At 45.4% G+C, this 27549-nt stretch overlaps 1 long non-coding RNA gene across 1 annotated transcript; it reads left to right on the forward strand.

Annotated features, from left to right (window-relative positions):
* The first annotated feature begins 415 nt into the window (after positions 1-415).
* LOC142563707 (uncharacterized) lies at positions 416-26738 on the forward strand. The gene is made up of 3 exons (XR_012824390.1): positions 416-458; positions 7666-7797; positions 26618-26738. It is a non-coding gene; the product is annotated as an uncharacterized LOC142563707 (long non-coding RNA).
* The last annotated feature ends 811 nt before the right edge of the window (positions 26739-27549 follow it).

A 27549-nucleotide genomic window follows, 5' to 3' on the forward strand; every position in this document is an offset into this window, starting at 1 on the left:
GGTAAATACGGCTCTTTAATGAAGCGTTTTTATGTCAATTTCGGTGTACGCTGATGTCCCACTGGGCATTCGTCGACTCTGCCGCAGCAGCGCTACATAAGCATCGTGTTCGGATGAAAGCGCAGGTAACAGGTACTCAGGTAGCTGACGTCTACTAGCCAATATTCCCAACGACGACATTTGTGAGCAGGAGCAGCATGAAAAAATGATAACAATGCCTGCTATTGCCCTCAGCAACATACCGCGGAATAGATCATATATAAGCAGGAGCTTAGGCCGCAGGCTTAATGAGGCGCATCAAGTACAGCTGCATGGGCGGAGTGTCACCCTGTCTCAAACTACCTAACCTTTGACGTCACTAGTTTGCTCGGTATATATACGCCGGCGGCGGCAACGCAGGTACTTGCTACTGGAGCAGCGCCTAGAAGAAAGCAACACTGACCTGATTCTCCTCTCAGGTTTGATATTCTATTGGTTCTTTTCTTCTGTTTAATTTTGTAGCTGGTCTCAGAGATTGCTTCTTTGCGGTTTCAGCTGCAAAATGCTGGTAAATTGTTTGTCATTTAGTAAACATTTCGTCATAATTTGAATTTTCAGAATGTCAAACGAAATCTATCAAAGCCCTTCTTGTTGGGCTAGTTGGTAGCTGTTCATTATAAAATATAAAGACGCCAAATAAACGGACACTCGAAACTTCGTTATGATTATATAAGGCCGAGAAGAAGTTTCTTGAGCGTTGTGTATCATGAATGTTTGTTTTGATGCGTGATTGTAAGTTTGCTCTGTGCGTATGCATTGACTGACGGTATAGATGCGTCTGCGTGCTGTCAATAAAGCAGTTGCGAGTGGCGCCATGTCCCGTTGTTTTCTATTGTGTGTGCCCGTTTATTTGGCATCTTAATATTTTATATTGAAATCTATAAACTAAGCCTCAATCCCTGATTAAGATACTGTAGCTTTATAAGACCCACGAATATATGAAATAAACTCAGCTTTCAAGTTTTTGGAAGAGAGACTCGCATAAGGTGTTGAAACGTTGAAGAAAAAACAGCCTGCTACATTGCTCAAAATTGCAGCGTGAAATCGATATTTCTTAAATAAGTAGAATAAAATGAAGGCAATTCTGAAAAGAAAAACGAAAAAGAATGAACTTGCCGCCTAGTCACAAGCGTCCAACGTAGATGTTTAAGCGTTAAATGTATCTAATCTCGAGTTCACCGAATTGCTTGAGCGCCTGAAGGTTCTGCTTCGTATTTTATTTATTTAGAGAATGTTGCAGGCCAAGCAGGCCCATGCAGGAGAGGCTACAGTACAAAATAATGTAATCCAAGCAGGAAAGTGATTAAACACGCACACAAAAGGATAAAAGTACAATAATGTCGTCACTGGAATACAGGGACTACGAATGGAAAAGGAAATTATCTAGTTTCTTCGTGAAATCAAAGGACAGAAAATTGCTTTAGGAAAGACATTGCTATTCTGATACCGTCGGTGGAAAAAAAACTGTGTTCTTACAAATTTGTTCTAGCAAACAACGGCTCTAGAGAAAAATCATGCCTGTGGCATTTTCTCCTGGTAGAAATACGCTGGATGCAAGAAGGTAACATAAATTTGGTTTTTCAAGAAAGATAGTCATGAAGAAACATGATGCGATTAAATGTTCTGCGTGCTTGCAACGTTTGAATATTATTTTGCTTCATTATAGAACAAGGAAAATCATGCCATCGATATTTTCCATAAATGAATCTGACTGCTTTACGCTGAACCCGTTCGAGTTGGCTATCTTCTTTAGTCTGAGGGTCCCACATATTTGAAGCGTATTCCAACTTGGACCCAACGCAATTGTTATAAGCTAGCAGTTTGACATTTATAGATGCTGATGCGAGTTTTCTCTTCAAGAACGATAACTTTTTTAGGGCTGATGTACAAGCGTCAGAAATATGGTCAAACCAGGAGAGGTTACTAAGAGTTATGCCGAGACGCCTGTACTTTTTAACTTCGGAAATGAGGATGTTTTGTAGCTTATATAGAACCACACTCGGATCTTTTGCTTTGTAACACGCATTAGCACAGTATTTTCCTTATTCAGTGTCATACCCCACTGCGTACACCACTCGTCAATTGCATCAACGAATGATGATCTTTATCGCAAGAAATTGTCTTAAAGACTACGATCATCCGCGAACAATGTAACAGACACGCCATCCGCAGCCACATCAACCCAATCATTTATATAAATAAAAGATAACACGGATTCCAAGACACTTCCTTGGGGAACTCCTGAAGTGACACTCAACAAGCTTGTACAGTTGCCGATTTGAACAAACTATCGCCTATCTTTGAGGTAGGCACGAATACACTGAATGATCAACACTAGAAACCTTATTGATTTCAATATAAGCAGTTTTTCATGGGGAACCTTGTCAAGCGCTTTCGAGAAATCCATAAAAAGAACATCGATCTGGCCTGACAAGTCCACCTCATGAAACAAAATATGCACTGTTGACTCAAGCTGCGCAACGGTAGACATACCTTGTTTAAAACCATAATGACGTAATGATGAGACATCGTGTTCTCATAAAAACATCTGCATCTAGCTGACAAGGAAATGTTCTAACAATTTGCAGGATGCACTGCTAATAGAAGCAGGCCTATAATATGTAATTCATGATGGATCGCCCTTTTTATAAATAGGTGCAAGACGTGCGTTCCGCCGGTCATCTGGTATACTACTTGTAGCCACGAACAGTTTCAATTTACTGGTCAGTAATTTGGATATCTTCAGCATACCGCCTGAAATGCGTATTAGGAATGCCGTCCAGCCCAGTAGACTTTTTTGGATTAAGGTTAAGTAGCATGGCTTTAACACATTCGCCAGTTATTACAAACCGATGTGCTGCGTCAGTGTGCAAGCTCTAAGGCCTGAACTTCTCATTTTCCGCAAAGACACTTTGGAAATAGTGGTTGAATTAATTTGCAATGTTTTCTGCGCCAGTAAAAACTAAGTCGCCTGCGTTTATTTTCTTTGTCTCCTGCTTAAATTCCTGAGGTGACCGCAACAATTTGGCGGTGGGCTTTAATAAATTTCCTGAGACTTTGGCAAAAATTTTTTCCCTAGCACTCTTGAGTGTAGTTAATAATTCTTCCTTTACATTTTCAATTTGTAATTCGTCTTTTTTCAACTTTTTCTTCAGCCTCCTAAGTTTTCTTTTAAGCTCAATGATGCCACGGTTTATCCATGGGTTTCTTTCAAGCCTCAACTATTTCCTCGCAGGAATAAAATTCTCAATACAATATTTAACAGTTGCTCTAAACTGTTCCCACAATCATTCAACCTCGTTAGAGGCTGTAGTAAGCTGAGTGTCTAAATAATCACTTATAGTGATGTCATCGGCATGCTGGAAATCCCTAATCAAATTTCTCTTAATCCTCTTAACCGGTTTACGAGCAGTCGTCATATACCAGGCTCGACGGTGACCGTTATATTACTGAAGATCTCGCTAACAAACAGAAGGTACAGAATAGAGTTTCCATGTGTATTGACTTTTACCATCTGCTCAAGGCTAAGCGAGAACACACAGCCTAGAGTTACATCTGCCGATGCAACCATTACCGTAGCACATACTATTCCAGCCGATGACGGGCAAGTTAAATCACCCGCTTAAATTATGTGCTTTCCATGCAAGTTGAAAAGATGATCATACAGTTCTTCTATAAACAAATCACCTGAATCTGGGGCACGATGCACACTGCAAGAAAAAAGTTTTACACCCGAAAAAAAGTTCGCAAGAACAAACTTTCAGGCTAACTTACCTGCTCGATAACCCCAGCGTCAATACCAGACTTAGTAATGATGGCAAGCCCGCCACCGTGCGATACTCTATCTACTCTGTAAATCTGATAGCCAGGTGGTACAATTTCATCATCTTCTATTGAATCTTTTACCCAAGTCTCGATAATGACGCAGATGTTCTGATCATGCAGCAGAAAAAGTGCCTCAAGTTTCCTCAAACCCTATACGATACGGGCGGCGATGAACAGGAGGAGCATCACCGGTATTAATGCGATGTTTGACAGCTGTAGTTTGAATCAAACGACGATCATTAAAGTATAAAATATCGTGGTAGGGAAACAGAACGCGGTAGAGCTCACGAGCGTGCTCGGATGGCATGTAGGGCGCAATCATTTTCTGTAAGTCGGCGATGGTACAAGTTGCCGACTGCGATGGTAGAGGAGGATCGGCTGAATTGTCGTCTACTGCAATAGATGCTATTGAGTGATCCTCGAATGACCAAATCTGGGCCAGAGACATCCCGCGTGGCCGCACTTGTCATGTCAAGCCAGAATTGACCATTGGCAGGCAGACGCAATTCGCCGTAATAGATAAAGCTCTATGAGGTAATGTGATCCCGTGTGTAAGTAGGACGTCTTGCATAGGAGCCGCGATGTAGTGACCGTGGGGAACTGGTGGAGATGACACTCAGTCAACGTAAGCCGGTGCCGAAGGTGGCAAGCGAACGAAGTCGAAGGAACTGAGGCGACTAGGGTGTGGTTCATCGGGATCCAGAACAGGCAGGTCCAGGCGGAGAGTACTGGCAGAACAATCTATGGGAGCAGAATGTGCGGAGAGGAAGTCTAAGCCGAGGATGATATCGTGGGGACAGTGGGCGATGACTGAATAGCACGATAGTGGAGCGATCGGCGAAGGAGACGCGGGCGGCACACATACCAATTACGGGGGCTGTTCCGCCATGGGCGACACGGACAACAGGCGTCGTGTCGGGCGTGATTATTTTCTTCAGGCGGTTACGAAAGTCAGCGCTCATTACCGACAAATGCGCCCCAGTGTCTATGAGAGCAGATACAGAAACACCGTCGAATTGCACGTCAAGAAGGTTCAGATGAGTGGGCAACGTCCGTAGAGGATTTGGCGGAGTAGGGAGCAATGCAGCGTCATTTCGAGGCGCTGCATCGTCTAGTTTTCCGGCTGGGAGCGGCAACCGAAGGGAGTCGGTGAAAAGGAGCGATGGGGTTGGGGAGAAACGAGATTGTCATCATTGGGGCAAAGGCGAACGAGAATAGGGGTGCTCCGACGCAGGAGAATCAGTGGCGGCATAATAGAAGCAGGCGGCATAGGGACGAGAAGGGCCACCTGAGGGGCGAGAGTAGGCAGTATTAGTAGACCAGCTCCGGGAACTCCAGCGACTGGGACAGTGCGGAGAAATGTGCCTGATTTGACGGCAGTGAAAACAAAAGGGTTGGTCGTCAGCAGCGCACCATTTAGATGGGCCGTGTTAACGTGGTGGGTAATAAGATGCGGGACGGGGCGGAGTCGAAGAAGCCGGGTGGGTATCAGGACGATAGGCCGAGCAGATGGTGTGAAGATCCATGTTTGCCAATTCCTGGTGGACAACTGCCTGCATCAGGGAAACCGTGACTGCAGGTGCATTGTAGGAGCTGGAGTCGAAGGCAGCCGGATAGGCGGCCTCGATCTCAAGCCTGACGATCCTGGTAACATCGCCAATGTTGTTGGGACGAGGAGCGTCGGCACAAGAAGATGTGCCTGGGGTGCTGGGCACACGGGCAAACTGCTGGTCTATACGTCGGCTTTTAGAGAGTTCCTGGTGGCGGCACTCTTTTATAAGTACATCCACCGTCGCCACGTTGTTGAAAACGAGCAAGTTGAAGGCGTCACCGGCAATGCCTTTGAGGATGTGGGAAACATTGTCAGATTCGGTCATATGTGCGTCAACTTTGCGGCACAGAGCCAAGACGTCCTGAATGTACGTAACGTAGGGCTCCGTTTACGTCTGCACACGACTGGATAACGCCTTCTGCGCGACAAGTTGATGTCCGTATGGGTTGCGGAACAAGTCTCGGAGCGTTTGCTTAAGCGAGTACCAGATGGTGAGCTCATCTTCGTGCGTCCGAAACCAAACTCGAGGTGTGCATCCGAGGTAAAAGACTACGTTGGCGACCATGATGGTACGATAGTAAGTTCCCACCGGTTATTGCGGCTGACGTGTTCATACAGGCTGATTCAGTCCTCGACGTCTTCCCCATCTTTGCCCGAGAATAAGCCAGGATCACGGGGAGCGGGGAGAGTGATGTAGGTCGTCGAAGTGGCAGCAGTTGTCGGAGGCGGCTGACGTGAGTTGTCATCGCCGGGAGCCATGAAGGAAGGCTCGACGTACCATCCACTGCGAAGCTCCGTGACGAGGTACGGCGAACGTCTACCTCCACCAGATATGCTACGTAGGAAGACGCAGACGAAAAGCTATATGCAAGTTTATTTACAAGGAAATACGCCGCACTTGGGCAAGAGGCAACAGCCCGCGCTAGCCTCCAATCGTTGTCGTCGTCTTCTCCAGCTCGCCTCTGTCATCGCAAATACTGTTCCGTAGCACTATAGTTATTTTTTTCTAAACGCTACGAGTGGCACCAGCCGAAGGTACCACTAGATTCCATACATTAAATCCCATCTGGAACTATGTAGCTAGTGTCAACTGGAGCTACGAGCGAGGTGGTTGAGCCAGCATGAGCATGATGGTTACTACATAGATTTTCTTAAACTTCGTTGTTCTGGCTCCATAAGGCATCCTGACTATGTAACTCATCAATTAAGGCAAAGTGCTGTCTTCTACAAGAAAAATCTGAGGGCACCTAAGCACACATTATGAGTTCTGAATGCAAAAATATTAATGTCAAATTGAACGCCTCTGAATGGTCCCTCGAGTTAGGAACTCCTCGCGGGAAAGCGAGGGCGTTGAGACGCTTGAACAACACCTCCTGATAGCGCAAAGCCGGTGCACTTCGATCCATGACGTCATGCTACCTTGCCCGACTTCCTGCAGCATATTGGGGACGCACCCCAGTAAACCACAGTGATTTTAACGTCACTAATTTCGTCAGGCCGAGCTTGGTAACTGAAATTTTGTTCCAAGTAGCATGCTGGCATAAAGAAGAATGCACAGGCCTGCTTTGGTTTAGTATAGTGGGTAAGACACTCGGTTTTGTGCGGGACGTCGTAGCTTCGAAGGTCACTACCAGCATCGTTTTTCTTTCGAATTTCTTGTTTTTAGAGCGCAGCCAAGGCTATGTCAGCTGGCGTGCCGCTTAGGTATACGGGAATTGCGTCACGAGCGCCAATTTCTCCCCTCGTGCTCGGTAGGCCATACTTTCGAGAAAAAAAAATAGAGCGTGCTGCCACAGCAACGGTTTTCTTCATGCGTGAAGGGGTGGAAACGCCATCTGCTTGTCGTCTGCTATGCACTCGATGAGCACACGCCTCCCTCTACAGGCGCCAAGGGAAACCAACACTGCTTGCTTTTACATTTACAGATTGTTTTCCACTTTCAGACCTTCATTTCAACACTATTCAGCTTTTAATTTTCTTCTCGTACTCACACGCGTGCAACACATCTGTGTGAGTACCTTTTCTGTTCAAGATACGTGAGCCAGCACGCCATGGCACGCGTCTATATTGTTACGGCAGAACATAAGTAGGCAGAAAAATGTGATTTATTCTCTACACCCTATGCAACCTATGCCATTCATATGCAACAGAATTATGTAGAGCTGAGCATCTCATTCAGTACAAATGGGTGCATTTTTTACTACAATCACAGATACCTAAGACACCTTCCTACAATTTCTCATTGACAGAAAATTGCTACAGAAGGCACGTTTGTTTGGTGTGCACAAGACAACACTACCGAAGCAATTTTGGCTGCGACAGTTATTTGTGAATAATAAACAGACTATAAAGAGCAGCGAACCCGCATCTTTCGCATACCAGTAAGTACAACTTCCTTATTCCCTACAACGGGCATACTTGCTAGTCCAAAACGATGTTACACCTAGTAATCTGCACTGCTCTCCTTCTGGTAATGCGCCGGTAAATATTTAGCAAATTACCTTGAAAATATCTAAAGTGCTTTTCATATTTCGTTTTGTTTCGCGATACATCTAAGAGCCGTAGAGTATCATTCAGGGCTGTAATATTGCTATAAAGGTAACATTATGAAATTCCTCCCAAGCAAATTGCACATGTTTCTAAAATTTGTAATGCACTTAGTTTGTTATATCATTATCTAGTCATATACGGCACTTTTCCAAGATAACTAACAAGTATAGCACCGATTGTTTTTGTCGATAAACAGTAAATGCAGGAGAAGCATGTGTCAATCGGCGGTTGATTGCCAGTTGATGTTGGGTAAGGACAGAGTGATTCAGGAAGGCATTAATGAACGCCCAGCTTCGGGACATGGAGAAATCTTTTTTAATTAACTCAAATCGGCTGCATTCTTTAAAAGAGCCCATAGGCTCAGTTGCGCCCGAACTATCTGAACCATAGGACAGGTGTCAGAGCAATGTTACGAATTTAGTCATTGGCTAAAGGTCATCCATCAGGAGAATTTCGATGTCGACACAATCAACATCATCATCATCATCATGCCTGGTTATGCCCACTGCAGGGCAAAGGCCTCCCATACTTCTCCAACTACCCCGGTCATGTGCTAATTGTGGCCATGTTGTCCCTGCAAACTTCTTAATCTCACCCGCCCACATAACTTTCTGCCGCCCTCTGCTACGCTTTCCTTCCCTTGGAATCCATTCCGTAACTCTGAATGACCATCGGTTATCTTCCCTCCTCATTATGTGTCCTGCCCATATCCATATATTTTTCTTGATTTCAACTAAGATATCATTAACTCGCGTTTGTTCCCTCAGCCAATCTGCTCTTTTCTTATCCCTTAACGTTACACCTATCATTCTCCTTTCCATAGCTCGTTGCGTCGTCCGCAATTTAAGTAGAATCCTTTTCGTAAGCCTCCAGGTTTCTGCCCCGTACGTGAGTAATGGTAACACACGGCTGTTATAAACTATTCTCTTGAGGGATAATGGCAACCTGCTGCTCATGATCTGAGAATGCCTGCCAAACGCACCCCAGCCCATTCTTATTCTTCTGATTATTTCAGTCTCATGATCCGGATCCGCAGTCACTACCTGTTCTAAGTAGATGTATTCCCTTATCACTTCCAATGCTTCACTACCTATTGTAAACTGGTCTTCCCTTCCGAGACTGTTAAACATTACTTTAGTTTTCTGCAGATTAATTTTTAGACTCACCCTTCTGCTTTGCCTATCCAGCTCAGTGACCATGCATTGCAATTGTTCCCAGGAGTTACTAAGCAAGAAAATATCATCAGCGAATCGCAAGTTACTAAGGTATTCTCCATTAACTCTTATCCCCAATTCCTCCCAATCCAGGTCTCTGAATACCTCCTGTAAACACGCTGTGAATAGCATTGGAGAGATCGTATCTCCCTGCCTGATGCCTTTCTTTATTGGGATTTTGTTGCCTTCTTTATGGAGGACTATGGTGGCTGTGGAGCCGCTATATATGTCTTTCAGTATTTTTACATACGGCTCGTCTACACATTGATTCCGTAATGCCTGCATGACTGCTGAGGTTTCGACTGAATCAAACGCTTCATCGTAATCAATGAAAAATATATATAAGGGTTTGCTATATTCCGCACATTTCTTTCTCTATCACCTCATTGATAGTGTGACTATGGTCTGTTGTTGAGTAGCCTTTACGGAATCCTGCCTGGTCCTTTGGTTGACGGACGTCTAAGGTGTTCCTGATTCTATTTGAAATTACCTTAGTAAATACTTTGTAGGCAACCGACAGTAAACTAATCGGTCTATAATTTTTCAAGTCTTTGGCGTCCCCTTTCTTATGGATTAGGAATATCTTAGCGTTTTTCCAAGATTCTGGTACGCTCGAAGTCATGAGGCATTGCGTATACAGGGTGGCCAGTTCCTCTAGAAAACTCTGCCCACCATCCTTCAACAAATCTGCTGTTACCTGATCCTCCCCAGCTGCCTTCCCCCTTTGCATAGCTCCCAAGGGTTTCTTTACTTCTTCCGGTGTTACCTGTGGGATTTAAAATTCCTCTAGACTATTCTCTCTTCCATTATCGTCGTGGGTGCCACTGGTACTGTATAAATCTCTATAGAACTCCTCAGCCACTTGAACTATCTCATCCATATTAGTAATGATATTGCCTGCTTTGTCTCTTAACGCATACATCTGATTCTTGCCAATTCCTAGTTTCTTCTTCACTGCTTTTAGGCTTCCTGCTTTCCTGACAGCATGTTCTATTCTATCCATATTATACTTCCTTATGTCAGCTGTCTTACGCTTGTTGACTAACTTCGACAGTTCTGCCAGTTCTATTCTAGCTGTAGGGTTAGAGGCTTTCATACATCGGCGTTTCTTCATCAGATCTTTCGTCGCCTGCGAGAGCTTACTGGTATCCTGTCTAACGGAGTTACCACCGACTTCTATTGCACACTCCTTAATGACGCCCTCAAGATTGTCGTTAATTGCTTCAACACTAAGCTCCTCTTCCTGAGTCAAAGCCGAATACCTGTTCTGTAGCTTGATCTGGAATTCCTCTATTTTCCCTCTTACCGCTAACTCATTGATCGGCTTCTTATGTACCAGTTTCTGCCGTTCCCTCCTCAGGTCTAGGCTAATTCGAGTTCTTACTATCCTATGGTAACTGCAGCGCACCTTGCTGAGCACGTCCCCATCTTGTATGTTGCCAGGGTTAGCGCAGAGTATGAAGTCTATTTCATTTCTAGTCTCGCCGTTCGGGCTCATTCACGTCCACTTTCGGCTATCTCGCTTGCGGAAGAAGGTATTCATTGTCAGCATATTATTCTGTTCCGCAAACTCTACTAATAACTCTCCCCTGCTATTCCTAGTGCATACGCCATATTCTCCCACTGCCTTGTCTCCAGCCTGCTTCTTGCCTACCTTCGCATTGAAATCGCCCATCAGTATACTGCATTTTGTTTTGACTTTACCCATCGCCGATTCCACGTCTTCATAGAAGCTTTAGACTTCCTGTTCATCATGACTGGATGTAGGGGCGTAGACCTGTACAACCTTCATTTTGTACCTCTCATTAAATTTCACAACACTCTCTTGCCACCCTCTCGTTAATGCTATAGAATTCCTGTATGTTACCAGCTATGTTCTTATTAATCACAATAAGAAGGCGAAGGCATTTCAACTTCCCTAGACACTCCTTTCTGACACAGCATGCTTTCTTTGCTTACTAAGATTACTCGTGGCGTTGCCGAAAGGTGCCTCCCACTTTTGCCATAATAACGAAAACACTGAAGTGAGGTGTGTCGAGCAACATTAATACTTGCAGAACTTCACCAAAGTAGGCTCAAGAAGATTCTAGCATCCTAAGACCCGTGTATGGTAGCCATCTAATAATTTTGAGAGAGAAGGGTGCAAGGGTGGGAGCAAGGATTGTCTGCACAAAGACAATACGCTGCGCGATGTTTATGCAAGCATCGAAAAGGCTTGTCAGGAGACTGCCCTAGCAGCTATCAGAATTACAAAAAGAATAAAATATCCGTAAGGAAATGTTGCCTAATTTTGAACTTTCAGGAGGTTTCTTTTTGCAGCGGAATTTCTTTCACGCTGTATTTTGAAATTCACATTGATGTCATTTATGTGCAGCATACGCCATGCATGGCAGAACTTATGAAGCAGGTCCATGCGACACTTATTTGAGCAAAAGATTTCTGATAGCCGGCTGCGGTTTCGGTCATATTTTAGTACAGTGGTTAAACCGCACAAGCGCGCGACTACGACAACGTGCTCCGGAAAATATTTTTCCATGTCCTTCCCTCTCTCTATCGACGATAGAATGCCAACTGGCTCCCCAACAGATGGTAGAACTCTGGGCTCACAGCTCAACTTCTCTAGAGCTTTCCTCGTGGTGATCTTTCGACAGCTCTTGAACTTCGCTGACTTGAGATACCTTTGTGTATCATTCCTCAGTCGTATGATGACGCCTGCGGTCTTTGTTGTTTATATTCTCCGCTTTTCGCCTCGCTGCGGCAGTGTAGAACCTGTAAAGATAGATATATCGAACAGCGCGTTGGGCTAGTTGACAAATTTTTGCCGCATTTACAGGTTGCGAAAAGGATCGCTACACACAGGCATGCAGGACAAGAGCAGCATCCTGTCTATCGTTTAGTGTAATGTTCCATTGTAAAACGAATTCTATCGGCGACAAATACGTGCCATATGACATTGCTTCACATTTATGGCAGCACGACATAAAAAACTCATTCATTGTAAAATTTCTACTGCACATGACAAAAACGCTCCTAATATGCTCTTCAGGTACCTCTTAGAATTTTGCGCTTAGTTAGTCGCAGGTAATTGGGCTCTTCATTAAAACCAGCGTTGATATAAGCAGAACTTCATGATATCGCCTCTGTTATCAAAAGAAGCATGAGTCGTTCAGTGTTGGTACAAGCAGCTTCACTCGTTCTTTACACGTTACATAACCATATACATGCAAGCTTGTCCACATAGGACATGTGATGTCGCTGGATGACTTTGTCGTGCAAATAACCTGATGTTATTTACAAAAGAATATTCATGTTTATTCTGTTTTAAGCTACCAGAAAAAATAGCTAAGAGAATTAACAGATTCATGAAAAACCGTGAGCGAAACTGGTTACTTACGTAGTCTTTCCTGGCCGAATGCTTCCGGAGACGACAAACACACTTCCTCACTGCCGTCTGTAGCAAGGTCAGATGGTCCAGGCAACGGGGAACCACGGCAAACTAACCTTTGGCTAGCGCCTATAAAAGACAGAATATTGTGAATCAGGTAGCTATATTTGCTCACGCCACATGCAACAGTTCGGGGCTGCACCACCAATATGCATGCAAACAACCGGCATAAGAAATGTTTGCATTAGGTGTGAAGATTACGGGAGTTTTGTTAAAAGCTGAAAAAAAGTACAAAGAATGATAATCGTTTCTAGAAACAAATGATGGTTATAGCTCCTTTCTGCACTGAATCCATACATTTGGTACTTTTTTTTTCCATCAACAATTATAAGCAACTGAAATCTTGATGCTGTTTATTTTAGTTCATTCTGCTAAAGCCACAGAAAAAAGGTACTTCACGCATGCGCACTGAATGCCTCGGAATATAAAACCAAGCAGTGCTAGCAAAATAGTACCTTCAATCCATGCAGGTCAGATGTGACTTGATTTTGTTCCGGGATATCAAATAAAAATTTGCCTCTAAAATTTCATAAGCAAAGTTCCAAGCTTTAGTGCAGCTATAGAGAAGAATCGAGCTAGGCCGGCCACGTAATGCATAGGATAGATAAAAGGTTGGCCATTAGAATTACAGAATAGATGCCAAGAGAAGGTAAGCGCAGTCGAGGGCGGCAGAAAACTAGGCAGCCTGATGGAATTAGGAATTTCGCTTGTACAAATTGGAATCCGTTGGCGCAGGGCAGGGGTATTTGGAGATCGCAGGGAGAGGCGTTCATGGAGCAGTGGACATAAAATAGGCTGCTGATGAATATGATATATTCATGTAACGTGTTAAGCATTGCTGGTTTCTCAATAGCCGGTGCAGAACACCACGCATCAGTATTTTCAGCTAGTCTTCTTGATCGATGAAAGTTTTTTATTCATATTGGTAAGGATTAGGTAATTGATTGTTTCCTTTGCTTTGGCTTAATTTTTCCGCGAAATGTCCATAAGAGGAAAACAACCAATGGCTCAAAGCTGTTGGGCCACTGAGCAACGCAATTTTCACTCAGGAATAATTTCGGCTATAAAGCGGCAACCAACCTTAAGAAAAACACGGCAGCGCACGGCAAGTGGCTCCGCCGTATCGTCAGCTGTAGCGCCATGCGTGGCGCGACTTTTTGCGAACGTCAATTCGCTAATTGCCAGCGAAAACTGTTTGGCTTTTTAGTTTAGCCTATAATGGGGAACATCGCGTACCGCATATTATCCAGCGGTAAAAAGTAACTAGAAGGGCGCCGTAGCTTGGCGCATGCGGAACAAATTTCGCTCCATACCGTAAAATGGCACCCGGCAACGTATCTGTCGACGTGGAAGACAGCTCTCGCCCTGCTCATTGCTCTTGCGCCGTGCCCTGTCAATTTGCTTCTGTACAAAAATAATTAACTACAGAAAAAAATAACCGACGATTACGTTACTTCCTAATGCGAAATTTGAGCGCAGCAAATAAGCTGTTTCACCTTTTCGATAGATTGAGGCAAAGAAATCGAGCAACACATGTATGCGCTATAACAGAATTTTTTTTTTATTTTTCACACGTATTCCTTTAACCAAGACTCCACTAACAGTTCTTGACAGTCATGAAGGAAGCTTTGCGGTCGGAGAAATAGACTGATATATGTTCGACTTGGTACACCAATGCTTGATTCTCAAAGACGAGATCTATACAAGTGCCTCGCGAGGTTGTCACAGCCGTGGGACGCGTTACGAGCGAGAGGAACGGGATGTTCTCCCGCATAAGTGTTAGGAAATTGCATTTTGTCTTTATGTCAAGCCGCCACCGATCTGGCTCTCTGATTGCCACCGCACAGGGGTTGCATTGGAGGAGGAGCGAAGAAAGGAATTAAGTTCGAGCCGGCGCTTTGACGACCGGAGACTCGCAGGAAGAGGGGGGAGGGGGGCGGCGTGTACACCCAGTGGCAAACGATGGGGGCAGAAGCGCGCGCAGCAAGCGGACAACACGATAAAGGGAGGAGGGAAGAGATAGCAGCGACTGACTGATGCCGCTGACGCCGATAGTGAGTCAACCCCAGCTGCGGAGTTGGTTTCAGGGACAACGCCGCCGATGCCGACACAAACAATATGATACCCTCGCTTCCGCAGCGCTAAGAACCAGGTCTAGCCGTGGGAAGGTGGTCACGTATTCGTCGACGTGCCGGGGCCGTCGGCAACTGAAGAGCACCCTATCCGCCACACAAGAACAGGGGGGGGACCCTTTCCTCCTCTTTCTGCATGGCGGCGACGGTGTTCTATGCAGTCACGTTATCTTGACTCTCTAGCGGCGTCAGCGGCATCCAGCGGTATCAGTCGGTCGCTGCTAGCGCTGGGGGGATGAAAGGGGGGCGGAGCTGGTTACGAGGCCGACGACAACGCCGACGACGACGCGAAACCCAGGAACGGACGCCAAAGAGCTGCGCTCTAAAACAGATTCGCAAGCAACAATAACTTTTCTTTACCTTCATCGATGAGGGACTGCTTTTGCACTGCGACAGTCGACACAGTCGACCACAACAGTCTTGTCATAGAGAAATACTTTCAACGAAAGTGGATTCCAAAGAGCCCAGCGGCCGAATTAACTCTAGAGCACCAAGTGGATTGGAAACCGAAAGGAGTTTTTCGGTTTCGGTTTTGGGCGGGCGCGTTTTGGACGCCAGCTGCGCTACTCAGTGTTTTTTTTTCTGCTGCTGTTCAAGCGCCCGCGGTGTTAGTGAGGAATCGTTTAATTAAAATAATTGCGAATGATCTTTACAAGCCTCTATCGAATCTGTGTCACGTGCAGTTTCATAAAAAGATGCAAAACATATTGTAAATGAGGAAATGTTTATTTCGCTCTATGCTCCTTCCGGGCTTTTTGTGTCTTCATCCGTCGTTGTCGCACCAGGTAAGCTGGCGTCGTTGTGGCACCTGCTAAGCAGCCGTAGTTCCCGCACAAATCTCCACCAATCGAAATCAGCTGAAAAATGATGTAAATTAAAAGTATGTATCATTTTGATATTTAGCCCTTCTAGGAATAGAGCATGTAGAGGGGAAACGTACTAAAGTGGTGAACGGGTGACATGACAAACAAAAACGATTCGCTTTTACATACATGGCGTCGAAAATACACAAATCATTTCATGCCGTACTATGAGTTATGAAGAAAACGTCTGACTTCCAAGTATGCCCAGATTCCCGGGCATTAATTCCTGCGCAAATGCACCAGTGACTGGGCGCTTCCAAAACAACTTGACCTCAGCCGACACATTAGTTCGCTACATGCACAGAGGCGGCCACAACACAGCCTCTCAGTCAGATCATGCTAGGCGCTCGCAGAATGCCTTTTACTTGCACTCAAGAGAAATGCGTGGATGCGAAGCCTGTTTTCAGTCCTTCAGAAGGCAGAATTTTCGAGTTCTTGGTTTTTGAGCTCCTCGGCGTTATCGTTTGCTCGTTCTGCCGGCGCAAGCGACACACTCCAGTGTTATCTCTCTTGGCAATCGCTCGTCGCGTCTTCGGCAAGCGTGAGTACCGAAAGAAGGTATATGTTGCAGGGCCCCAGAAAGTGTCACAAATATGACTCGCTGAGATTCAGTACACGCCAAACTATCTCTCACTACGGCCGGCTTACTTTTTTGCTAGCCGCTTCACAACCCCAGGCGCGGCGAGCGTGCCTCAAAAGTAACCCAAAAAGTTACGAAATTAAAATAATTTTTCGGGTCAGAGGATGCATCACGAACTTGTCCCAGTAAGATTCCGTACACAACAAACTAACTGCGTCACAACGCCGGGCGCCGCCACTATGCATGAATAGTATCCCAAAAAGTAACGAAATAAATTACAATAATGCTCGGGGTCAGAAAAAGTGCCCAAACTTGTCCCAGTAAGATTTAGCACACGCAAAACTAACTGCGGCACACAGCCGAGCTGCTTTTCGCTAACTGCGTCACAAAGCTGGGTGCGCCTAGCGTGCCCAAAAACTACCCAAATAAGTTATGATAACGTTGGGGCTCATAGAAAGTGTCGCAAACATATTCCAGTACGAGTAATTTATTACAATTAACTACGCCATGACAACCAAGCTGCTTTTCGCCAACTGCGTCACAAGTCTGTTCCGCGCCGTAAAAGACAAAATTGCTTGAAATGCGTTGCAGACTGTCGAACAATATTTCTCATCTTTCCATAGTCAAATGGTGTAGTGGTGCCTTTTAGAAATGCAAAAGGAATGCAAGAATACGCCGAGAGCCCAAGAAGCATGCTACATCTAAAACAGACGGGTCGCCGAACAGGCTAACTACACATGCGCAACCAGCCTCCCTGGCTTCGCTGGCCTGTCTGGCGCAACACGCATGCATCTGTCGTGCCTGGCTTGTTACCCAGCTTGTTGCTAGGTAACGCAAGAAAAATAAGTCGCAAAGTACAAGTCCATTTATACGGAAAGCTTTTTAGCATTAGCGGGACCGACTGACAACGAAATTTGTGTTTAGTTTTAGCGGGAAAGAATAAAAAAGTATGTCTCAGCTCATTTCACACTTCTTTTTGATGCTCATGTCAACTAACGGATGGGATCAACACTAGCGGCGACGTCTTTCCTGTTGCCAGTTTTCGCCATCTGTCCTCCCTTCTTGAATTTCTTCCTCTATGACCTTGTGTTGGACGGGTCGGCGTAGTCCCTTTTTGTTAAGTGTATACGAGTACAGGCGGTAGCCGTTGTACTTCTGCTCCCATGTAAACCCCGCGAGGACACCCAATTTAGCGTCGTCGTCATCATCATCATCATCATCATCATCAGCCTTGTTATGCCCACTGCAGGGCAAAGGCCTTTCCCATACTTCTCTAAAAACCCCGGTCATGTACTAATTGTGGCCATCTCGTCCCTGCAAACTTCTTAATCTCATCCGCCCACCTAACTTTCTGCCGCCCCCTGCTGCGCTTCCCTTCCCTTGGAATCCAGTCCGTAACTTTTAATGACCATCGGTTATCTTCCCTCCTCATTACATGTCCTGCCCATGCCCCCCCCCCTATTACTTTTTCTTGATTTCAACTAAGATGTCATTAACTCGCGTTTGTTCCCTCACCCAATCTGCTCTTTTCTTATCCCTTGACGTTACACCTATCATTCTTTTTTCCATAGCTCGTTGCGTCGTCCTCAATTTGAGTATAACCCTTTTCGTAAGCCCCCAGGTTTCTGCCCCGCAGGTGAGCACTGGTAAGACACAGCTATTATACACTTTTCTCTTGAGGGATAATGGCAACCTGCTGTTCATGATCTGAGAATGCCTGCCAAACGCACCCCAGCCCATTCTTATTCTTCTGATTATTTCCGTCTCATGATCCGGATCCGCCGTCACTACCTGCCCTAAGTAGATGTATTCCCTTACCACTTCCAGTGCCTCGCTACCTATTGTAAATTGCTGTTCTCTTCCGAGACTGTTAAGCATTACTTTAGTTTTCTGCAGATTAATTTTTAGACCCACTCTTCTGCTTTGCCTCTCCAGGTCAGTGAGCATGCATTGCAATTGGTCCGCTGAGTTACTAAGCAAGGCAATATCATCAGCGAATCACAAGTTACTAAGGTATTCTCCATTAACATTTATCTCCAATTCTTCCCAATCCAGGTCTCTGAATACCTCCTGTAAACACGCTGTGAATAGCATTGGAGAGATCGTATCTCCCTGCCTGACGCCTTTCTTTAGTGGGATTTGGTTGCTTTCCTTATGGAGGACTACGGCGGTTGTGGAGCCGCTATAGATATCTCAGTATTTTTACATACGGCTCGTCTACACCCTGGTTCCGCAATGCCTCCCTGACTGCTGAGGTTACCACAGAATCAAACACTTCCTCGTAATCAATGAACGCTATATATAAGGGTTGGTAACATTCCGCACATTTTTCTATCACCTTATTGACAGTGTAGATATGGTGTATTCTTGAGTAGCCTTTACGGAATCCTGCCTGGTCCTTTGCTTGACAGAAGTCTAAGGTGTTCCCGGCTCTATTTGCGATTACCTTAGTAAATAGTTTGTAGGCAACTGACAGTAAGCTGATCGGTCTATAATTTCTCAAGTCTTTCCCTTCCCCTTTCTTATGGGTTAGCATTATGTTAGCGTTCGTTCAAGATTCCGGTACGCTCGAGGTCATGAGGCATTGCGTATACAGAGTGGCCAGTTTCTCTAGAACAATCTGTCCATCATACTTCAACAAATCTGCTGTTACCTGATCCTCCCGAGCTGCCTTCCACTTTTGCATATCTCCCAAGGCTTTCTTTACTTCTTCCGGCGTTACCTTCGGGATTTCGAATTCTTCTAGACTATTCTCTCTTCCATTATTTTCGTGGGTGCCACTGGTACTGTATAAATCTCTATAGAACTCCTCAGCCACTAGAACTATCTCATCCATATTAGTAATGATATTGCCGGCTTTGTCTCTTTACGCATACATCTGATTCTTGCCAATTCCTAGTTTCGTCTTTACTGCTTTTAGGCTTCCTCCGTTCCTGAGAGCATGTTTAATTCTATCCATATTATACTTCCTTATGTCAGCTGTCTTACGCTTGTTGATTAACTTCGAAAGTTTTGCCAGTTCTATTCTAGCTGTAAGGTTGGAGGCTTTCATACATTGGCGTTTCTTGATCAGATCTTTCGTCTCCTGCGATAGTTTACTGGTATCCTGCCTAACGGAGTTACCACCGATTTTTATTGCACACTCCTCAATGCTGCCCACAAGATTGTCGTTCATTGCTTCAACACTGAGGTCCTCTTCCTGAGTTAAATCCGAATACTTGTTCTGTAGCTTGATCTGGAATTCCTCTATTTTCCCTCTTACCGCTAACTCATTGATCGGCTTCTTATGTACCAGTTTCTTCCGTTCCCGCCTCAGGTCTAGGCTAATTCGAGTTCTTACCATCCAGTGGTCACTGCAGCGCACCTTATCAAGCACGTGCACATCTTGTTAGATGCTAGGGTTAGCGAGGGGTATGAGGTCTGTTTCATTTCTAGTCTCGCCGTTCAGGCTCCTCCATGTCCACTTTCGGCTATCCCGCTTGCGGAAGAAGGTATTCATTATCCGCATATGATTCTGTTCCGCAAACTCTACTAATAACTCTTCCCTGCTATTCCTAGTGCCTATGCCATATTCCCCTACTGCCTTGTCTCCAGCCTCCTTCTTGCCTACCTTGGCATTAAAGTCGCCCATTAGTATAGTGTATTTTGTTTTCACTCTACACATCGCCGATTCCACGTCTTCATAGAAGCTTTCGACTTCCTGGTCATCATGACTGGATGTAGGGGCGTAGACCTGTACAACCTTCATTTTGTACAATTTAGCGTAATTTCCCCATATGTCACATATGAAAAATGGGTAAAATACAGCGTGGTCAAAAATAAAGAGCACCTAAAACCGAAACTAAAGTTCCGAGTACAAAGAAGTGACTAGAAAAATCTCCTCCTAGGCATAGGTTGAAAAGTGAAACGCACTTCGGTCGACGCGCATGTAACTTGAACTTCATGCTACAATTAAAAATTTCAACAGTGGCTGCTAAAAAAAATATTTTTTTTTGCATCTGGGCAGTGTTTGTGAACATGCAAAGGTGGTAATGGGCCAACAAAAAAGAACTGGTGACCGGAATGCTCTCCAGCACAACCTGTTTGTGCAGCAAGCATTCAAATACCTTCGGGAAATATAAATTTCAACTTTTCTTCTCGTAGAAATATTCAAGAGCAACCACTAACATCAACCCAAGCAAAATTTCCGTCTGCGCGTCAGCTAGCATCAATCGGCTCATGAGGAACTGTTATCAAGTAGCTTCAGTTTCTTAGAACACCGTGGGGAAAATGCGCCGCGCCAAGCCAAAAAGGTATTTGAGAGCAACCGCGGAAGAACTTTGCTTTCGTCCTGCAGCTGTTTTGATAAGAATGGCGCTTGTTTCTTCATAACTACAGCAGAAAAATAATGTTCTCACCTCTCTTCCGCTGGGAAACGGAAAAATTTCGCCCTCGTGTTACTCCCCAAGTTGCCACACCAGACTGTCGCGAAGCACGCCTCGCGTCATTTCTTCAGTTTCTCCGACATTGTCAGAACGTTCGCATGCACAGAAAGAAAATGCTCACTTATACAGCAAACGAAAAAACGCGCACGTGCATAGAAAGCGCGAAGAGCAGACGAGCAGAATGGCAGCCGAAGTGACAAGAGCGAAAGCTCCGCCCTCTGGCGCAACAAATTAAGTGACTAAATAAAGATATAGGACCACTAAAAAGAAAGCACATTTCATTCTTACACATATTTGCATCACTTTATTATATGCAGGTTGGAAAGCTAAAGCCATATCTGTAAAAGCGACTGACTTTCTTTTGTTACCAGTGTCAAGGTGACGCTTTGTTGCCAATACGGAAACTAGCTCCACCGTCTACCCACTGGCGCAGCCCTTAAGGCCAGAATACATGGAGCGAACTTTCACGACGAAGTTCGGGCGGCAGAAAATCTGCCGCGGCGCGACGCCGTATGTTCGTCGGGCTGCGCTACATGGAGCGAAGACACGGCGGCCGCCGCCGGCGAGTCCCTGCGTTGTTATCAGTGTGGCTAGACGAAGGAAATGCGCTGTAGTGAAACACATGACACAAAAAAAAAAACTTTAACGACAACTATATCGCTTTCGAATTGTGAAACACTCTAAAAACGCGTAAAATTTTGTTTAGAAATGATTTCTAGCGTTTTTTATGTGTTTGAGACATTCATGTGCCGATGTAGATTAAAGAAAGCGGTGATGCTGGGCGGGTAAACAACTTTCGGCTCCTCCAACTCCGCGGCTTTGTTCTGTGGCTCAACGCGCGCGCGGCACGCTTCCTAATAGCCGAAATTAACTTGTCGTTAAATTCCAGCCGCGCCGCTTTGGAAGCCATGACTACGAAAAGCGAGAGACCGGCGTGAACGATAGAGCGGGATCGGGATACACGGACAAGCGGGGACGCCTAGTCGGAAGTCGGGGCGGATAGTGAGACCTGATTGGCTCGCTTTGGGGCGCCGCTCGTTTGCCGCTTCCGGTATCGCCGACGCCCGACGAACTTTTCTGCGCCAGCTAGATCGGCGGCGAACGACGTTTTCTCCGCCGCCGCGCGTCGCGCGTACGCCGCCGGGCGTCAAACGCCGACTATTCGTCGCATATTCGCTCCATGTATTCTGGCCTTTACGCGTCCGTTCTGGCGGTGAGCGTCGGCGTCACCCGTAACCGCGAGCGAACGAGCACAGCCGCAGATGACGGAGAATGCAGCGCGCAGCAGCTAATGGAAAACAGTCGCAGTTTCGCCCGAAAGGCGAAGTATCGATTACGATAGCAAATTAGTGGACAGCTATACAACTTAAAATAATAGTTTTATCGGCTGTGTGAACTTGTAAACATGGATACACTAACTAAGCTAATAAGCATGGTGCCACGCGCGCGCACAAGCGAGCGTGAACACATATCACTCGATGATCGCGGAAATTCGCCAGCGCTGAAAAAGCGCTGGCGTGGGCTTCAGACCCACTCCGCATGCGCTACGCCACCACTAGAGAATGCACTCCGCGCGAGCAACGCGTTCCCGTATTCACGCTTCTTTCTTTTTCGAATAATGAACGAGGCCACCGGTGAAAATGCTTCTACTGCCGCTGCTGCTGAACGAGCTGCCCGAGCAGGGGCTCAGAGTCACCGCCGAGAGCGACCTGTCGTACAGAATGAAGTTCTTTTTTTCACAATATATCGCAAATTCGGAACACCTAAATATCGGCGCTCAAAATTTGCATTTGGGAGCATCGTAGTCGTCAGTGAATTTTTTTCTTAATCTCTTTATAGCGATTAGCCAGGTGAAGTTAGAACGCAGGCGATAGCTTATTCCGTCAAGGAGCGCGCGTATAACACAGGCTTCCCAGAGAAAGGGTGACCTGGCGTCGAGGGTAACGTCGCGGCGATGCGCTCTCCTCTCACGCAGTTGGCGTGCCAGCGCTGCAGTATATATAGGTGTCCTCTTACAGCCTTTCTAGGCCGTCGAGGTGCGCACGGGACTTGGAGTTGCAGCTAATATGAATTCAGGTGTGGTTTCGCTGCTACAGACGCCGTCTTTTTCGCTCAGTAAGCCACTTGATGCTTGCGCATCAATATATACACAAAAAATACTGATACTGTAGTCCAACGGAAGGACTCAAACACTGGACGTCTAGTACAGAAGCCGTATATTGAAACCATTATACCACGGATTCATGCATTGACAAACGGCATAGAAGACACTCTTTAATTCCTCGCAGGCGAACGAGCGTATCGAGATGCTTGGCGTGTTTCAAATTAGTCACCTCGACAGGATGAACCGCTGCATTTCGTAGCGATTATGCTTGCTACAGGGTATTCCGCATTTGTACCAAATATAGAGTGCTTTAAAATATAGGACAAGGAAAGCACATAAAGTGTAATAATCAAAGCCACAAGAACGCCTCAAGCCACAAGCACGAAGTCTACAAAAATTCGTGTCGTAGCTGTCATTCCCATGGTGGCTAAATGATCGCGGTGCCATAGTTCTCTCTATACAGTAATTATTGTAAGGAAATTGTATGAGCCAAACTGTTACAATTTTCTCGACACGCGATCGGCACACTCGACATTGGGGGACCAGCGTCGTAGCATACAGGGCAAAAATACAACTTCTGGGTTAGTTTATTGCTTGTGTTAGTTTGAATATGAAAACTCTGTGACTATGCGGCGCCCTAAAAAACTTCTGAGTGACAAGGAACGCGGGCGATAGCTTGCACGGTATGATACGCGCGAAAAACGCAAGCAGCGAGAAAATTTCGCTTGCAATCTGGCGGAGACACGTTAGAACGCAGGCGAGTATATCTCAGAAAAATTGTGCGAGTAAAAAAGCACTACAACCACATTTTGCAGTGAAGCTGTTAAGGGCTAGTTTCCCCAGGATCGTGCCCGTGTGTAGAAACAAAATCTCGAAGATAGCGATGCTGGGCCGACCCGCTACGGAGGTTGAGCAAGCGTTAAGCACTCCCGATACGTGGCCCGATCCCGAGGACACTCCAATACCGGACCGACCCGCGGCGGAAGTGAAGCAGGCGGTAACCACCCCCCATACCTGTCCCAATGCCGAAGATAGTACAATGCCGGGCCGACCCGCGGCGGAGTTGCAGTTCGCCTTTAAGGGGGCCACATACGCACAACTCAGCTGGCCATGCTTCTTCAGAGAGTGGAAGGGCACATTTTCTTTATTATTTACAAAATACGGGTTTGGTGGTAGCAACAAGTTTATTGGGCAGATGGTGATAGTGCGCGTCGTATTCTGTGGAGGTGCTTATCGCTTAAGTTTAGGTTAGAGTTGGCCTAAGGTTAGCCTTATGTTTAAAGGCTAGAGTATAAGCTTCAGTGATAATGATTCCGAATTATGCTACGCTCTCCTTCACACTTACCCAGTGGGGAGCTTCTGCCACAATCTTATTTTCCCGAGATGATGTCCGAGGGGTGCGGCTTATACGCGGAGAAATACGTATGTTTGTTATTGATAGTCTTGTATAATTGAAAATCTTTGTATACTGAAATTTAAGCCGAAGAGAATATCGAATAGCATAATATCGCAGTAGCGTTGAAAAATAGCGCGGTGTCACAAATGCGAGTCAGGAAACTCTTTATTCGGCGAACTAGCACCCACAAGACAACAGTCCAGCACAGCGACAGTGGCAAATCCACTCGTAGGACATTGAAATCTGACCTGATCATCAAGCGCGTCGGCTTTTATACGTGACCCTCCGAAGGTTTCAGTGTAATCGCCGGTGCCCGCGCTCCTTCTGCACAGTAGTATACACAATTGGTGCCTCGCGCAGGATCTGATTACACAAGGCTCAATGATAACAGACAGAAGATAGAGCCAGCGATTACATTCGAGATGCGTCAGATAGGGAAAGACGCGCTTTGCGCCGATCGATAGTTAACACTTGTTAGCCGGCGAAACGCAGTCACCGGTAAAAGAAGATTAACAAGTAAGCCTGTCACTATATATTATTCGCGGAACCGACCACAGTCTTACCTTTGTGACTGCGATAGCGATTATATGGACACTCCAGGCGCATTTCTGCGGTGATCGTCGCCATGATGTTCCGTATAAAGTTCAAGGGCGAAAACTTCATCGCCGCGTGCCGTATACTGTATGTGCAAGTGTAAGCGCGGGAGTGTGGACCGACGATGGGTAGCTCAATCTGACGTAAGCAAGAAAAGAAAGCGGGGAGGTGGCGCGCCGTCTTCCGTCACGCGCAAGGCACAGAGGGTAGGAGAGGGACAGAAGGGGGGAGGGGTTCTACTCTGGTGGCTATCTTGAAAACGATGTTCGATGGGGACGCAGTGCGAGTGCTGATAGCTTCGTATGCATTCTGTTTTCGCGTTTTCGACGCCTAATTGACGTTGAAGCGAGAGGCAGCACGAAGGTAAATTTGCTCGCTGCTGTTGCCGCGCTTTCTCACTCCAGCGTTCTGACAGCAAGTTTCCGCTGTCATCGAGTGAGATCTCTTTATAGGTACTTGTGTGCGCCTGACGTCATGATGGTTAATTTAGTTAGTAAGCGAATGTTTACAAGTTTAAACGGCCGATAAAGTTACTTCGTTTACCGCTCTGCTGATTTGCTATCGCAATCGATGCCTCGCCTTTCGGCAAAGCCGCCTTTTTTTAATGATGTTCGTCTACTTGATGTTAGACATCCAAACGTTCAGCAATCCAGCCTTTAAAGGATGCCGCTGTTGCGACAATAGCATTCAGAGCACGTGCTTTCTTGCCATTGCGTTTACGGCACCGGTGAAGCACTAGTGCTACTCGCGCATTTGGCATTTTGATGTGATTATTACTTTTCTTCGTATACTTCACGTTCATATTACGGTTCCCTCATTTTTGTCATATCTTAATACACACCTATTGCACGAATTTTTGTAGTTATATGACATTCATACTTTGCTGCTGTAAACTCAATAGGCATGCAATGGATTGGCGCTCTGTAGCGAAAACTACACTTTGCCCCAAGAAAAAGCGGTAATCCCCAAGATCGGCATCCGAAGAGGGTAAAACCATTTCCGAAGTGTGCAGAATCCGCACTCTTCCATTCATTTATTTTTTTTTCAAGTGCATTGCGCAATACCCTACAATAGCATACCTCAGTAAGCGTTTCTGCAGAAGGTGGAAACAGGCACAAAAGTATATTTCAATGTAAAGCCGTACATGTCAGTGCATGTAGACGTAGCAGTTTTTATCAAGTAATGACGGCAGTCGAAGAAGGCGAGGAATCGCTAATACACATAAAGATGCACATCAAAGCAATTTAACTGCGGCAGTTTTATTGTGTAGTACGTCCACAATCATTTCAGCAGCAATGCATGGCGAGTATGTTGTAAGGAGCCATAATTACGGTAAGCTCTCGCAAGGTGTCAATGCCGCAAGCGGGTTTCACAGGCTAGCACATCCAGTTATAGTCATGTAAAACAAATATTAAACGCCGAAACTAGGGAGTAGTGATCTTACCTTTATTTTTGACACCCGAAGCAATACCAGTTAAGCTGTCTCCTAACCAAAGCACCTGTTAAATATACGCGTATGTATGGTAAGGTCTACATTTCATACAAGTGTTTCGTTTCTTTCAACGACAACCTTGGCAACACTATACCGAAAGTCAGCGCAACACAAACAAATATAAAGATATTCATAGATGTACATATCGTTCGAAATTAAGATGCTCATTAGGTGTAGTTCCTGCTGTTCTATGGGGCATTTGCCGAAAAATATTTGTTTGTTTCTTGTTTATTGCAAATTGCCTAATCTGATAACAACGTAATACAGACGTAGGTGAATGCAATGCCCGAGTATTATAAGGCATGAGAACGCGCAATCTTGAGGCTAAAATTTTCTGACATACCGTTTCCCATTTTTGCGTTAATTTTACGCACAGATGTTTTTCGTCCGTTTAATAAACTTTCCAGATCAGTAGTTCAAACATACGTGCCGACAAAATGAAGATTTGTTTCAAGACACTTATTTTCAGTATGATTACCTTCACATTTGGCAATTGCATGCGTCTATCATATGGCTCACTTTACTCAGGTAAGCGATTGGTGCACCTAAAGAAGCACAATTTTGGTAACGGATCTCTGAGCTCCTTCGAAAGTAAATATAAAAGCAGGGATAGCTGGCCGAGTTGGCCTGGTAACATAATTGTAAAACGTCTAACATTATGTCATATCCGTACTGGTCAAGTGTCGTTTGTTTTCGAAATTGATTCCCCCCTGTTTCCCTCTGATTAATTGCATCTTTTGTTCGATAGTGTGTGTGACTACCTTAGTGTGAGCCTGCTGTTGTTATAATGTGGCGATGTCGAGAAAAACGCCGGGCCTCAAAAACCTCAAAAATCAAGCCAAGATGGCGTTGCTTCTAATAGCGTTAATGAGCTTCACTCTGAAGAAGTTAGTACTATCCTACAAATGGTAAAAGACATAAAAAAACAACAGATGAGCTTGCCAAAGGCGAGACTGAGTTAAAAAATAACTTGAAGGACGTCAAAACAAGCCAACAAGCTATTTAAAGTAAGCTAACTGACATTTACCGCCGCCTCGAATCACTCGAAAGAAAATCGGGAACGCTTGACAATGTTTCTAGTGATTCGGTCAATGTTCAACAGTCAGCGAAAAGCTTGAAAAAACAGCAGGTCGTCCGTATAGCGCATCTAGATGATCTGGAGGACAGAACAAGGCGTAACAATCTAATTCTTTATGGCATACCTGACTCCCGTGAATCATGGCTGCAGACCGAAAAGAAAATCGCCGTCTTGTCATCTGCGATAGAAAGTGATCTGCCACAGCTCTCCGTTGAACGCGCGCATCGTATCGGGGCCTTTTCAGACGAAAATGCCGCCCCG

Source organism: Dermacentor variabilis, chromosome 11, assembly GCF_050947875.1.
Source record: "Dermacentor variabilis isolate Ectoservices chromosome 11, ASM5094787v1, whole genome shotgun sequence".
In the NCBI taxonomy this organism is placed as follows: Eukaryota; Metazoa; Arthropoda; class Arachnida; order Ixodida; family Ixodidae; genus Dermacentor; species Dermacentor variabilis.